Source organism: Rhodamnia argentea, chromosome 6 (assembly GCF_020921035.1).
Source record: "Rhodamnia argentea isolate NSW1041297 chromosome 6, ASM2092103v1, whole genome shotgun sequence".
Classification (NCBI taxonomy): Eukaryota; Viridiplantae; Streptophyta; class Magnoliopsida; order Myrtales; family Myrtaceae; genus Rhodamnia; species Rhodamnia argentea.
Window position 1 is genome coordinate 3,479,242 of NC_063155.1, and position 13,411 is coordinate 3,492,652.

The following is a 13,411-nucleotide window of genomic DNA, read 5'->3' on the forward strand; positions in this document are numbered from 1 at the left end:
AGGAAACGGAAATTGGAAATATTTTCATTTTACATCTTTCCTCTCCTATTTTTATTTCCTTATTCAACTCCGTTCCTTTCTCATCCTAGAAAAAGTTAGTTTGCAATGTTACTTGCAATGTTCACCAGTCGTTTGCATTTACTATAAGTTCTCAATCCATCATTTCATTCAAATAATAATGAGATGCCAAACAATTTCCGGACAACCTCGATACATTAAATTTTCGAACACAAGTTAGACAAAAAAAAATCTCTTCTTTTTAAAGGTAAGAGATAGACATAAAAAAATAAAAAGATAAACCCCTGAATCTAGATGCAATTTATGATCCCATAGGACTTGGGGGACATTTCATTTAATCATGATTTTGTATTCGAGCCGTTGTGGATCGTGATTGGATCGTTAGCTCATGTCGATTTTCACTGAATATTCATTTATTCATCACCACTTTTTTGTGAAAACGAAACATTTATGATTTAATTGGCCAAAATTTAAAGATTTAGAACTCAATTGATTGACTCGTAAACATCTATGACTTGCCCCCACATGTCAATTCCCGACATCCACCAAAGAAAGATAAAAAAAAAAAAACAATTGAAAAAGCAAAATGGGACGAGAGTAGACAGGAGAGCTTGCCCTCTTATTAATCGAGCATTCCAAATTGTCCGGGTGGTTTGCTGTTGCCATCTTTGTGCAACTGCTCACCACGTGGCACTTTTTGGTTGGCCCAAAAAAAAGGGCAAGAGCTTAACAGCTCCACATGGAGGCTGCCCGCTGGATGCACTCGATTTCGAGGGTCTCCCAACTGCAATCCGTTAAGCAAACAATGTCAAATCAGTCAACCATCCCACTAAATTCCAAATTCAGTTCTTAATATAAGAAATATTGGTTGAACAAATGTGTATAATGTACAAAAGATTGTGTTTGTATATTAATATTGCCGGACCTTAGTCCTAAAACTACTACATGTAAGGCTCATTCGGACCTCGAAATTCCTTAAATGTGAAGCAATTATAGGGCATTTCCTATCTCTGGGGAAGAAAAAGATACAGTTACAATTTTGGGGGGTGGCAATAATGAGTGTAAACACCATGTCAACTTCGTTTGACTATTGCTGGGCATACTCGTATAGTAGCAACCCGCTCCTGAAATGAGTCATCGGAGCTTTGGCTCTTGCGTTGGAGGTTGCCTGCTGGATGTCCTTGATTCCGAGGGTCTCCCAACTGCAATTTGTTAAGCAAACAATGTTAAATTAGTCAACAGTCACACTAAATTCCAAATTTAGTTGTTAATAAAGGATATATTGGTTGAACAAATGCAAATAATGTATAGAAGATTGTTATATTAGTACTGTCGAACCTTAGTAAATCCTAAAACTACTACATCTAGGGCCCATTTAGACCTCGAAAATGCTTAGATTTAAAGCAATCAAAGGGTATTTCTTGTCTTTAGGGAAGAAAAAGATATAATTACAATTTGGTTGGTGGCGGTGATGAGGGTAAACACCACATCAACTTTGGTTGACTCTTGCTAGATAGGCTCGTATAGCGGTGACTCGCACTCGGAATGAGTTATCGGAGCTTTGGCTCTTGCATTGGAGGTTACCCGCTAATGTCCCGAATTCCGTGGGCCTCCCAACTACAATCCATTAAGCAAACAACATTAAATCGGTCACACTAAATTCCAAATTCAGTTGTTAATAAAGAATATATTAGTTGGAACAAATGTATATAATGTAACAAAAAATTGCGTTTGTCAATTAGTACTACAAAATTTTGAGCACTCTCTCGAAAAATCATACATTTTGGATCAATTTCCTCTTGCTTGAAGTGTTTGATTGCGAATTTGATTTGTAAGATTATGTGGAACCACCGCCAATTATTTTGAAAGTTTAAATTTATAGATAAACGCATGTTTTAATATTCGATATTCTGACATAATTACATAATTATTCATTCGGTGTGTGCTATCTCAATTCTGACCTCTAGATGTGTCATGTGCTCAAGAGTTTCAATGACATTAACAGCTATTTCGGACATCGTGATGACCTATGTGCTTTGCAACTTGAGACCCAATTTTTTTTTGGAAATTTTCAAAACTTTTATCACATTTGAATACACATTTGGAACACCCTCTTCAATTTTCAAAATCTACGAAAAAATCATCTCGACTTTTAAAATCTCATCGTAAATTGCATTTTCTATTTACGCATTTACCATTTTCCCTTCGAATTTACGCTTGCCACCACTGCAAGCCACGCACCACAAAAGTCACCTAACCAAAAGCCCACGCTTAGCCCCTCCTCTTCGATGTTGCCCCCGACAGGCGCTCCACCGCCACCCACCACTCTGAGCCAAGCCACCGTCTCAACTCTTAAATCCACCCCCGATCGCCAGCATCCACCTCCGGCCGAGCCCGTCTCTCGCTCTATCCCCACCATGGGGTTGAGATTGACCCCATATCACACGGGGTTCGAAGCCAAGCGAGCCTCAAAGAGCATGTTGGCCATGGCCAACCCATGGAGAATCAACGACGAACGTGGTGGAGGGGAAGACAGAAGCGTCGAGGCTAACCTATGGGAGATCTCAATGGCATATTTAAATCGGATTATTTAATTCTATTATTAATCGCTCAAAGGATTGAAGGGAGATAGTGCATCGAGCTGTTCGTAGGTATCTAAACATCTATTAGTGTTGGAGGCTAGGGTGCAAAGTGCAAACCGGTCTTCGATCTCACGGTGAGTTGGACGGGAACGAGACAAAGGGGGTTCTCTATGGAGCATTTAAATTGGCCCTTTCTGTTGGAATAGTGGAAAGTCTTCTTCTTAGGGGGATTTTCTTTTTTCCTATCAACATAGAGTCGGAAATTTTTTATTCCCTTCCATCATTCCTTAAGTCCCATAAGTTTGATCCTCTAAAATCTGACCTATTTTTCTCATTGAGCAAAGAGATCGGGGAGGGGTGACTTCTTCCGGCGACGGAAGTGGTAGGCGGCAACGGCCAGGTGAAGATGAGAGAGTGTGTGAACTCGAGATATGTTCGGACGTCTTGGGGTATTCTGGTCTTTTCAGTTTAAAAAATTTCTACTCGAGGATGTAAAAATCTAGATTTTCAAAAATGAAAATGATATCCGATACGGGCATAAAAATTGGAGAGAGCTTTTAAAATCTTCCTCCTATTTTATTGTGTTTGATTAATCCCATGTCCATGTGCTTCACATGGGTCATGTGGAAGAAAGATTCCCCACTCTAAGTTCCAAGAGATAAAGATTCTACTAGTGAAAGCTAAACAAGTCCCAACATATCGGCACACACATTTTTTAATTTTTAATTTTTTTAAAATCTAATTCTTGCATGTTCATGGCCAATTATTAATTAAAGAGGATTAACCACTAAACCATAAACTTTGTCCTGCCAATTACTCGTGGGGTTAAAGCTCACATGGTGTATGATTAACCCTAAAAAGGGAACCAAAAGCTCCGGAAGGATCATCCCCACACATAATCATCAATGTTGCGCGAAAAGCTAATCTAAGTCATCATTTTCTCTTAATAATGAGATTATCCATGACCCAAAAGCTGCTAGCTATGCAAAGCTCCTGGCGTGCATGAACTGTTTTCTATTGATCTCATCCACTTTGGAAAGATCTTTTTCCTTTAACTAGCATAGGAAAGAAACTTTCGAAGGTTTTTTATAGTTTAGAAAATGAAAATTAAATGATGAGGGAGATTGAAATTCGAATATTGAATTTGAATATCCAAATATAATTAGTGAACGATTATCGCGTCTTGGAATATGATTATACCTCATCTTATCGAGAGCAAGGAAGGTCCCTATTTAAATTCCATTTGGAAGAAAATAGTACAAAACCGTCGTGGCAGTGTTGTAATTATTGCAAGAAGAGAAGGGTGATGTGGTAAGGAAAGTGGGAAGATAGAAAAAAAAAAAAACCGCAGAATCTATGAACAAAAAAAGGAAATGACATAAATTTAGAGGATAGGCCTCCTCCCCACGCGCCTTGCGAAAGTCTGGCGACAGACGGGACACTGTCGTGTGGGACCCACGGGGCAATGGGGGGCTGGGCGACGTCGTCTTGGAGTCGGGGCGCGTCGGCCACGTGTCCGAAAAACGCGTCTGAGCTCGATCTACGCGGCGGAGACATAATCCCGCCCGGAACTAGAATTAGTTTATTTCGCCAAAAACAAATAAATTTAAAAAATATTCGCTGAACTCGCTTGAAATAATAAATACAATAATTTATGAAATAATGAACCGTTTTTTAGTCTAATTTTTTTTTTATACAGATTTTCGCATTTCCAATTTAAAAAAATACATATTATCGCACCACAAGACATGGCTCGGATGGGAGTGTTTGGCCATGTACTTAGGACCGGATTCACCTGCCAAATCTAGTCGGGTTGCGAAGGTCTAAAAATATTCTCCCATCTTTGTAAGGCTAATTGACAGAATGATGCCGATTGGGTGGTAAGAGTCAAACACCAAAGCTAGGTAATTAACTCGAGATTCTTTACGATAAAGGGTGAGCGGTTCCAAGGTCAGCCCAAATTCTATGTGAAATTTGAAACCTAATTGTCGGAATAGATTTTTCAATTCTTGAAACTTGGAATCTACTCTGCATGAGTTGAAACCTAGAATCTACCTTATCACATGTTTCGAGGTCGGTTTCTGAATCTATCTAGATTCCACTTGTTTTTTTTTATTTATAACAATACGGTGAATTATCATGTCTAATGACTATCATTTGTTATTATAATCCATTGGCCACAACTTATATTTATACATCTGAAGGATATGACATATTAACAAAGTAATAATTGTAGTCTTGGATATTGCTGGAAATGAAAGCTCAAATTAGTAGTGCCGGATTATACACCCATCATCGGACATTACGTAACATCGCATGCTCGAGCGAAGACATAGGACAAGTAAAAAACCAAAGACTTGGTCTTGGAATTTGGAGCTTGCCAATCGAAACCGATTCCTTAATTTTTTAAATCCAAAACCAACCCTACATTCCTTCGGAACCATCCTCACCCCTACTCTGCGCTGCGGCGTAACTTGTTTTTAATCACATTAGTGCACTTGTTCGTGTACTACTTAGAATTTGAAGAGTACTTTGTATTTCATTTGTTTCCAACGGATACTTCTGATTAAACTGTCAATACCTGTCATTCAAATGAGCTTTAATATTTAAAAATATGTAGGTGCTGGCCACTTCGTTTTAAACTAGAAAAGTACACAAGCCAATCTGCCTACTTATAGAGTGCCAACCAAAGATTGACATTCAGAAATGACAGTTCAAAAATTATCTGATGAGATGACACCTTTCTTTTTTCTTTTTGGGTCATACATGAGGCGACATTCACGAGTTGTGAAACTCTTGCGCTTTGCACATTGCGCAATGCAACAGTACAATAGCAAAAGATGCTTTATTTATTGAGTGAAATTAAAACAAAATTGTTCGATATCAAAACATTAAACATCCCAAATGGTTTGAAGGGGGATCGAAGGACCCAATAAAAGGGTAGGGCTTTCCTACAACGAGCTTTAGCGATCAAGTTGGCCACATGATTTGCTTCTCGAGGACAATGGGCTGACGAAACGCTTTTAAACTGAGCCATCTTGCAGCCCTGTATGACAACCTGAATGCGCCATGGGCATAAATAAGTGCCTGCTGCAAGCCCACAGGCACATAAGCTATCACACTCAAGCTCCGACCGAAATTGGCCGGTGTGAACATCAATGTACCTGAGTTGTGTAAATTATGATGAAAAGGAACTAGCACAAGAGATTTCTTTTTGAGATTACAGAAACCCTAGACCCGAGCTATCGAAATATTGCCTAAAAAATTTTGCCTACAACCGCACGATATATTTGTGGCGGTACAAAGAGCATGACTGCCATCAATAGGGGCGTGTGGGTAGGCCGGCCGGCAAACCAAGTGTAGCCATGGAGTTCCAAATTTCAAACACAATACTAGTATGTCAAGTTTTCAATGTTCCGACCCAAAAAAAAAATGTTTTCAATGTGGTATGTACTGTCTTGTGATATTAAAAATCATGCTTTGATTTCCCGTAATTTTTCTTTAGCATCACAATTTTGGGAATTAAAATTTTTGTTTGGATTTTTTTTTAATTTTTATCAATGATACTATATTTAAGATTCAATTAAAGAAAAGGCACAGGTGGCCACTAGTGTGGTCCAACTCACCCTATCCTAATTTTGGTTTGACTTTTAATTAATTATTCAATGATTCATATCTGTGTCGGACTCCATATATCATATAAATCTGTTAATAATATTACAAGCTCATCACGAATGATCAAATAAGTTGCGTTAATCATAAGTATTTAATAATGGTTCCAAATTTTTTTTAAAAAAGTTTATTAAATGACCGCGATCGTTATAACTATTTCCTAGTTATCAATTTTTTTTTCTCTTCTACTTTTAAATTCTCTAAAACCTCTTCAAGTGATCAATCAACGACCCATAAAAAATCAACAACAAAGAGAATCTTTATATCTAAAAATTAATCAAATATTATATGCATAATCCTGTGCTTTGCACGAGTCTTTTGTGCTAATGATAGAATATAAAGAAGTTTAGGGAACTTTTAATCACATCACATTCTATCTTATCTTGTGACATAACAAACTAATTGCAGCATTACAATCGAGATCATCGGAGTAATTGACACATCAAAATTGTGTCTACAACTAATTCGGCTCCGGAAGTAGGAGTCCGGAGAGAATTGGAAAAAGAGAGATACATAAAACTCGTTAGGGCTTCATTTGTTTCGCGAAAGATGAATGATTTGGAAAATATTTATTTGTATGATTTGAAATAATTTGTCAATGAAAATTTTTTCCTTACTGCCAAAAACATTTTCATGAACTATGACAATATTTTTTTCGCATATATTTTTGTAAACAATATAAATCGACTATTTTTAAGTCCATATTTTTCAATTTATTCATTTTTCAAGAAACAAACGCACCATAAAAGCCAAGTCGGTGAGCCTGCTAAAAAATAATCAAATTGGCTCGCGCCAAACGAATGTTCATGCGGTCGGGCCTTGCCTTCTTATTGAGCTAAGAAAACCGATGACCGAGCCAACTTGCTAAAATTTAGAGAATAGGCAAGATTGGTTCATCTGATCACTACGGTTCTCGGCCTTTTAAAATACATAGCACGCCCAATTTAGGAAATCAACCTTCGACTTAGCATTCCAATTGCCATAACATTCCTAAAAAGAGTTAAATTGATATTTCAACGACCCCAAAAGAGCTTTAGGATAACTACACAATGTGATGACTATCTAGGATGGACATTAAAATGAATCGCTCAATGTGCATCTCCCACCTGATTCAAGACTTGCGATGTCATAAATTCCCACATTTAAATCACCCAACGATACTTCCCGTGTTGGATGTGTCGCCCTATCTAATCCCGCCCCTTTTGCCATTTTAGAAGCAGGTTGGGGGTAACACCGTATTTAAATCTTCTTGCCCCGGTAATCACTTTCTACCCTTGTCGGATTAGGTATAGGGTTAATCGCTCCTGCCCTATATGTTTCTTAGAGGGGTTCATGCTCCCACACTATTTGTAACGACTCGACTCGATCGATGCGGGTCAAGCTTCAAAAAGAGCATTCTGAATAACCACACAAGGTGATGACTATTCATGATAGGTGTTTACTCGAGTCGCTCACCGAGACCTTTACCATTCAACGAGGGTTTTGAGAGGTCATAGATGTGCCACGTGTTTGCTTTATGTCATGTTCTAGCAAATCATCAAGCGAATTTGATGTGTGAAGTAAACGCAGCGTGGTCCATGTCCGCCTCTTCTTTACGTAATTGCACTATGTTCACATTACACTAGGTGTTGAAGCGATTATTCTATTTGTGAGGGGCTACTTTCACATTGTTTATGACTAAATCCATCCTATGTTCAATGAAGAGTCAAATTTGTCTTAATCATCCCATTAAAATTTAAAGTGGGGGACCTCCAAATATATTCATTTCCTCTCTGTGTTTAACTTTTCTTATTTCTATGTAAATTTTAATTGTTACAATTAAGAATGTAATATGTTTTGTTTCTCTTTTGTCTTTTTAATTTTGAAGCAAGTTGTTTGAAAGCATTATTCATTTCTGTTATTATTTTACTGCTGTACACACCAGCTTTTTAGAAGAAATAATTTTCAGAAAAAGCCTCGTTTTTTCTTCTTTTTTCGCATTGTCAAGCAAACTTGAACATGAACGGAATTTTAACGCCGTCAACTAATTATGAACATTTACTTTCATGGTGCACATCACTGCCAAATCCTTTCTGGTTGGTCGTCTCTTGTATGACCTAATGCGATTACCGCCCTCTTAAAAGATTCGACAGAATGAAATGGCAATTCCATTCCCGATATGGAAATTTAGAAGATGAAAATTAATTAAGTCCAAGCTTTGCATAAGACAAAATATAAGATGGCTGTAAAATTTCACTCATTTTGGATTGACAAAGATCTATGTCGGTTATCGGTTGTCTACAAAAAAAAAGATCAAGGCATCTCAATGTGCATAACTTTTTCATGTGATTGTTTTCAGTACATTTTTTTCAGATACTTTATAATTTCTTACATACTTAGTGAAAAAGTGTCTCGGCAAAGAAATAAGCAAAAGCCCTTGACTTATAAAAAAATAAATCAGGACCGGTGCCTCCGCGGGAGAAGAACATCAGAAGTGCTAAAAGTTATGTACTCACTTTAGTGCCAAAAGTTTCGTTGGATAACTTAAGTGTCAAATCAAAAAAATAAAAACAATCACTTAGGTGTCTTAGGTGAGAGATTCTGGCCGAAATTAATATATGACATTTATAATTAAATTTTAGTTTGAAATGATTTTTTATGAAAAAATTAAGTCCCGTGGACCTCTAAACTAAAATTTTTAAATAAATTAAGATAAATTAAATTTAAATTTAAAAATGAGTTAATTTTTTTTAAAAAAAATTTAAGTTTTATTTAAAAATTAAAAATTTGCTAAAAAATTATATATAAAAAAAGCTTAACAGTGAAAAACAGGCAACGAATGGTCGACGAGGGTGGGGAATAGGCGACGTAGGCGTGGGCCTCCCTCACCCGGAAGCGGCAAGGGGCCGGCCCTCACCCCGATCCGGCAAGGTCTACGACCCCACCGACACAACCTAAGTTGGAGACATATTAGACACCACCAAAAGTTCAAACCTACACTATCGAGACCAGCATTCATTGAATAGGGGTGAACGGTTCCCCGTTGGGTTCGGTTCCTAGTTTTTGAAACTTGAAGCCAACCCTATAAACCCCGGAACGGAATCGGGACCGGCTATATAGGGTCGGTCTGGTTCGGTTCCAAATTCTTCCATGAACCAGTTCTCACCCCTATCACTTATTAGGCATGTGCAACGAAAAAATTGATGAGAGGTGATAGTCATACTAGGAGTGTGCATGGTCCGGGCTGGTCCGATCTCGGTATGGAACCGGGGACCGGACCAATAGTCCCGGTCCCCAAATTTTCAGGACCAAAGACCGGACCGGGACCGGTGATCCTGTTTGGTCCCAATCCCGACCTAGTGGAACCTCTAATATCAGCTGCTTATAGAAATCTAACCCTTGAAATACAATATGCTTTGATTGCATGTTAATTTACAATCTATATCCCTGGTTGAATACAAAAAGCATGCTGGTCCAGTTTGCTCACCTTCATAATGAAGACGCGTTTTCACAGAATGGTAGGCTTAATAATGGCATTGGTTTAACCGCCGACATAATAGAGATATATAAATGGCGGAATCGAAAAAACGTAGCCGGCGAAGACATACTAATAGTGATGTTGTTTACTAAATGGATTCCACGTCCAAGTAATGTGCAAAAACAAAATACAGGATTACTCATTGAAATGAACAATCAAAATGCACGAATAGTAAGAAATTGCTACCACTATATTAAATGAACCAATTGAATTATTTCTTTTTGAAAAGAACACGCCAACGTACACTCACCATACAATGCACTGGAATGTATAGCCTAACAATGGAAATAGCTCGAGAAATGAACATTGAAAATAAATGAAAGCTTCATTTTTTTTAACTGCATATATATATTATGGGTGGTGCGGTCCGGCCTGGTCCCATCCACACGAAATCGAGGACTGGACCGCTCGGTCACCGGTCCCATTTATTAAGACCGGGGACCGGACCGCCCCCCTCGAGGACCGGACCAACCCGCTTGGTCCGGTCCGGTCCAGTTTGCTCACCCTTAAGTTATACAACGAAAATTTAGATGGGTCTTATGTAACAAATGACAATTTGACGGTAACGTGCATCACCCTAAAGTTGGGGGAGATTTATGTAATGTCCCCTCAAATTTTGTAACCATTCATGCTCTTAGCACAAGTAGATCGAGGATCCCTTTCCTTACATTTTTTCTAAAAATGATTGGTTATATCGCTTATAAAAATGAGAAACAAATTTTTTTTTTGTTATCCACGAAAATGGATAAATATATATCATTATTGACATTGAAAATATTATTCATTGGCTAAATATTTCAAGTGATATAATCAACCATTTTCAAACAAATATTTTCAAAACCACACGTTTTCTGCAAAAGGAAAGGAAGCTCGATACATATCGGGTCGAGATCAAACATCACACGTGGTAGATCAAAGTTAAATCGGATGAACTCCACATCAAAATTGAATGCCACATGACATGACATATATGCTTCATTCTTCTTCTTCTTCTTCTTCTTTTCTCGACCTATATCCTTACATTCGAGACGTACCCCCACTAGGGCGATACATGGCCAGGTTGACGACCACCTGGTCTGTTTAATCATAAGCATGAATTGCCCTCTTCGGTTAAGCCGTGAAGAAAGAGTCTCCCTCTACCCTTTTGATTAATGAAGAATTAAGAGAGGAGGACCCATCACCATAATGGTACAGTTAGGGAGCACAATGGATGGAGATTGTGACCCGTTGAAAAGCAGAGGCAATAGAGTCCACATGCTCCAAAAAGATATCTTAAAAACCCCACATTTAACAACTTTTGCGAGGTTTGATCTTGACTTGAATGAACACTAAGTACTTATCAAGGTACCCCTTTTTTTATATTATTGTTATTTGTGGACAAGGGAATTCATTCCGTGATTGGGAGTAAAGAAAAAGGTACACCCTCTTATTTGTTTAATCAAACCGTATTGGACAATTAATTACTGAAAGTTTCCGATTAATTTGAAAAGATCATGAATCATTTTATAAAATTTCACTTATACCTCCGCCATAGCTATCGGTCGATCCACTGGTATCGATGGAACCTCAGGTGCTCGGACAGAGGCAGACCATTGTCACAGCTGGCCTCCCGCAACCTAATCCAATTATTGACGACTAAGGTCAAAACACAATTGGCTCGTTTCCTATCAGTCACTTGAGAGTAAGTTGGGATTTACGGAGCACGTAACTTTGTAATTGATTCTTCACGAAAAAGTAGAGATTCTGCTGACATTGACTAATGGCTCCTTCATCTGAGGAGATGCAATCTAACGAGAAATTTGTCCGAAATTTCAGTTGTGGTCGAGGTTTGAGGGAGCGAGAGCTTTTTGCTGTCTGAATGGTCATCTTCTGCACATGGTGACTAATTTCTTGGAACTTCCCTGCTTGCCGACAAGAAGAGAGAATGGTCAAATTCCAGCTCGGAGCAGAGAAAGAAACAAAATGAGTGGAAAATAAGAGCAAGGACTACGGCTGTGGTCGGAGTTGTGGCCAGAAGATTATTTGGCCTCATTCGGAATATGAATGAGGCTATTTTCAACGCCCTTAAACGCAGTCACCATCATTCTTCGGACTCTTTACAAAATTGATCTTCATTCGGCCCTATGAGCCTAGAGGTGCGAGGTTCTAGTTCAGTAATTTGAAATCTACCCGTCAAAATAGATTTCTCGTGTTTTGGAACCTGAAACCTATCCGTCGAGTAAATTTCTCATTTTTTGGAATCTGAAACCTACCCTACATATCTTGAAATTTAAAACCTATCATATCACAGATTTCAAGTTCTATCATAAAACTATGCTCACTCCTCATTATCCTAAGAAAGTACCAATCCTATATGTTAAATAGAAATGGAGCTTTGTTTTACATTAATGTGCAAGAGTTTTTTTTTTAATATGGGCTACATTAATTGAGATTGTAATTACTGTTGTACGAGATTAGTCTCGTAAGGTAAGATATAAAGATTATTAATTAATCTACTGTAAGGTTGGCTTGTGTAGGCCGAGCAAAGCCCGACCTGTGATGAGAAGATCCGGCCGAAAACTCTTAAATAGTGCTCCAAATCTCTCATCCAACTCTGATGTACAAATAACCTCACATAAAAAAACGGTTATTGAATGCATTTCGCGAGAGTCAATCTTATTGAGTCAATGGCATAGAAGCAATAGAGGAGAAGCACTCGAGTCTTGAATTGTTCATATTCCCCATCAAGATTGAAGGATTTCAAATCAGGTGCGCAAATTCCTTTTCCCTCTATTATCGGGTTCTAGATTCTAGCTATGGTGGTAATCTTAGAGTGCCATTTTTGTGGCTTACACAATGATGTCCCACGAATGTTCATCTGCATCATGAAATCCAATGATATACAGAACATATAACCTAGATGTGGTCAAGAATTAGATAGCCAGACGATATGTGGGGCTGGGTTACATCCACCCTGCCATGGCCTTTGGCACAGCGAAAGTGTTGTGCCCAATCTGATTTTCCGCAAACCATCGATGACACGAGGATGATCATCGTAAAACGACAGCCGACAGTCATATGTCGGGCTTTTGCGGGTGGACAGCAGGTCCAACACTTTTGCGGTTTGAAATGCACCCTTCGGCGATAGCAAATCTCCAATCATATCTGTTTACTTGCAATTCAAAAAAAAAAAAATAAAAAAAATCCCTTTTTCAAATTTTTTTTTCACGCATTCAACGTCCGCTTGTTTAGGGCGGACATGTCGCTTTAGCTCTATGGTGGTGAGGGTGGCAATGCGGTGGTGGTAGAGGGAGGGAGATCCACTAGAGGATGCTGTGGTGGCAGCAGTCATGGAGATGGTCTAGTGTCCGAGACGGCGGCGCTTGTCCTTGCCGATGACATCCTAATACCAAGTCAAATAGGCAAATCAATTGCGCCAACTCATATATACACCTCATTTCCGTCTAATCCAATTCCTAGTTGGCTTCTCAAAAAGAACAACAAATCCTAATTCAAGGAATGAATCCCATCCCTTTGCCATTCAAATTCCAGAGTGAACGAGACAAGCAGGTCAAGACCAAGTACCATCATACCTTAAAACAGGAAGAAAGAAACGATGGCAAGGTTTTGGAATTCAGAAGTT

The 13,411-nt window shown here is 38.5% G+C and overlaps 1 protein-coding gene across 1 annotated transcript in view; it reads right to left on the bottom strand.

Moving 5' to 3' along the window:
* LOC115744916 (glutamine synthetase leaf isozyme, chloroplastic) overlaps positions 1–13,411 on the bottom strand; it is a 645,880-nt gene that overhangs the window by 444,637 nt on the left and 187,832 nt on the right. The gene's annotated exons all lie outside the window — the stretch shown is intronic.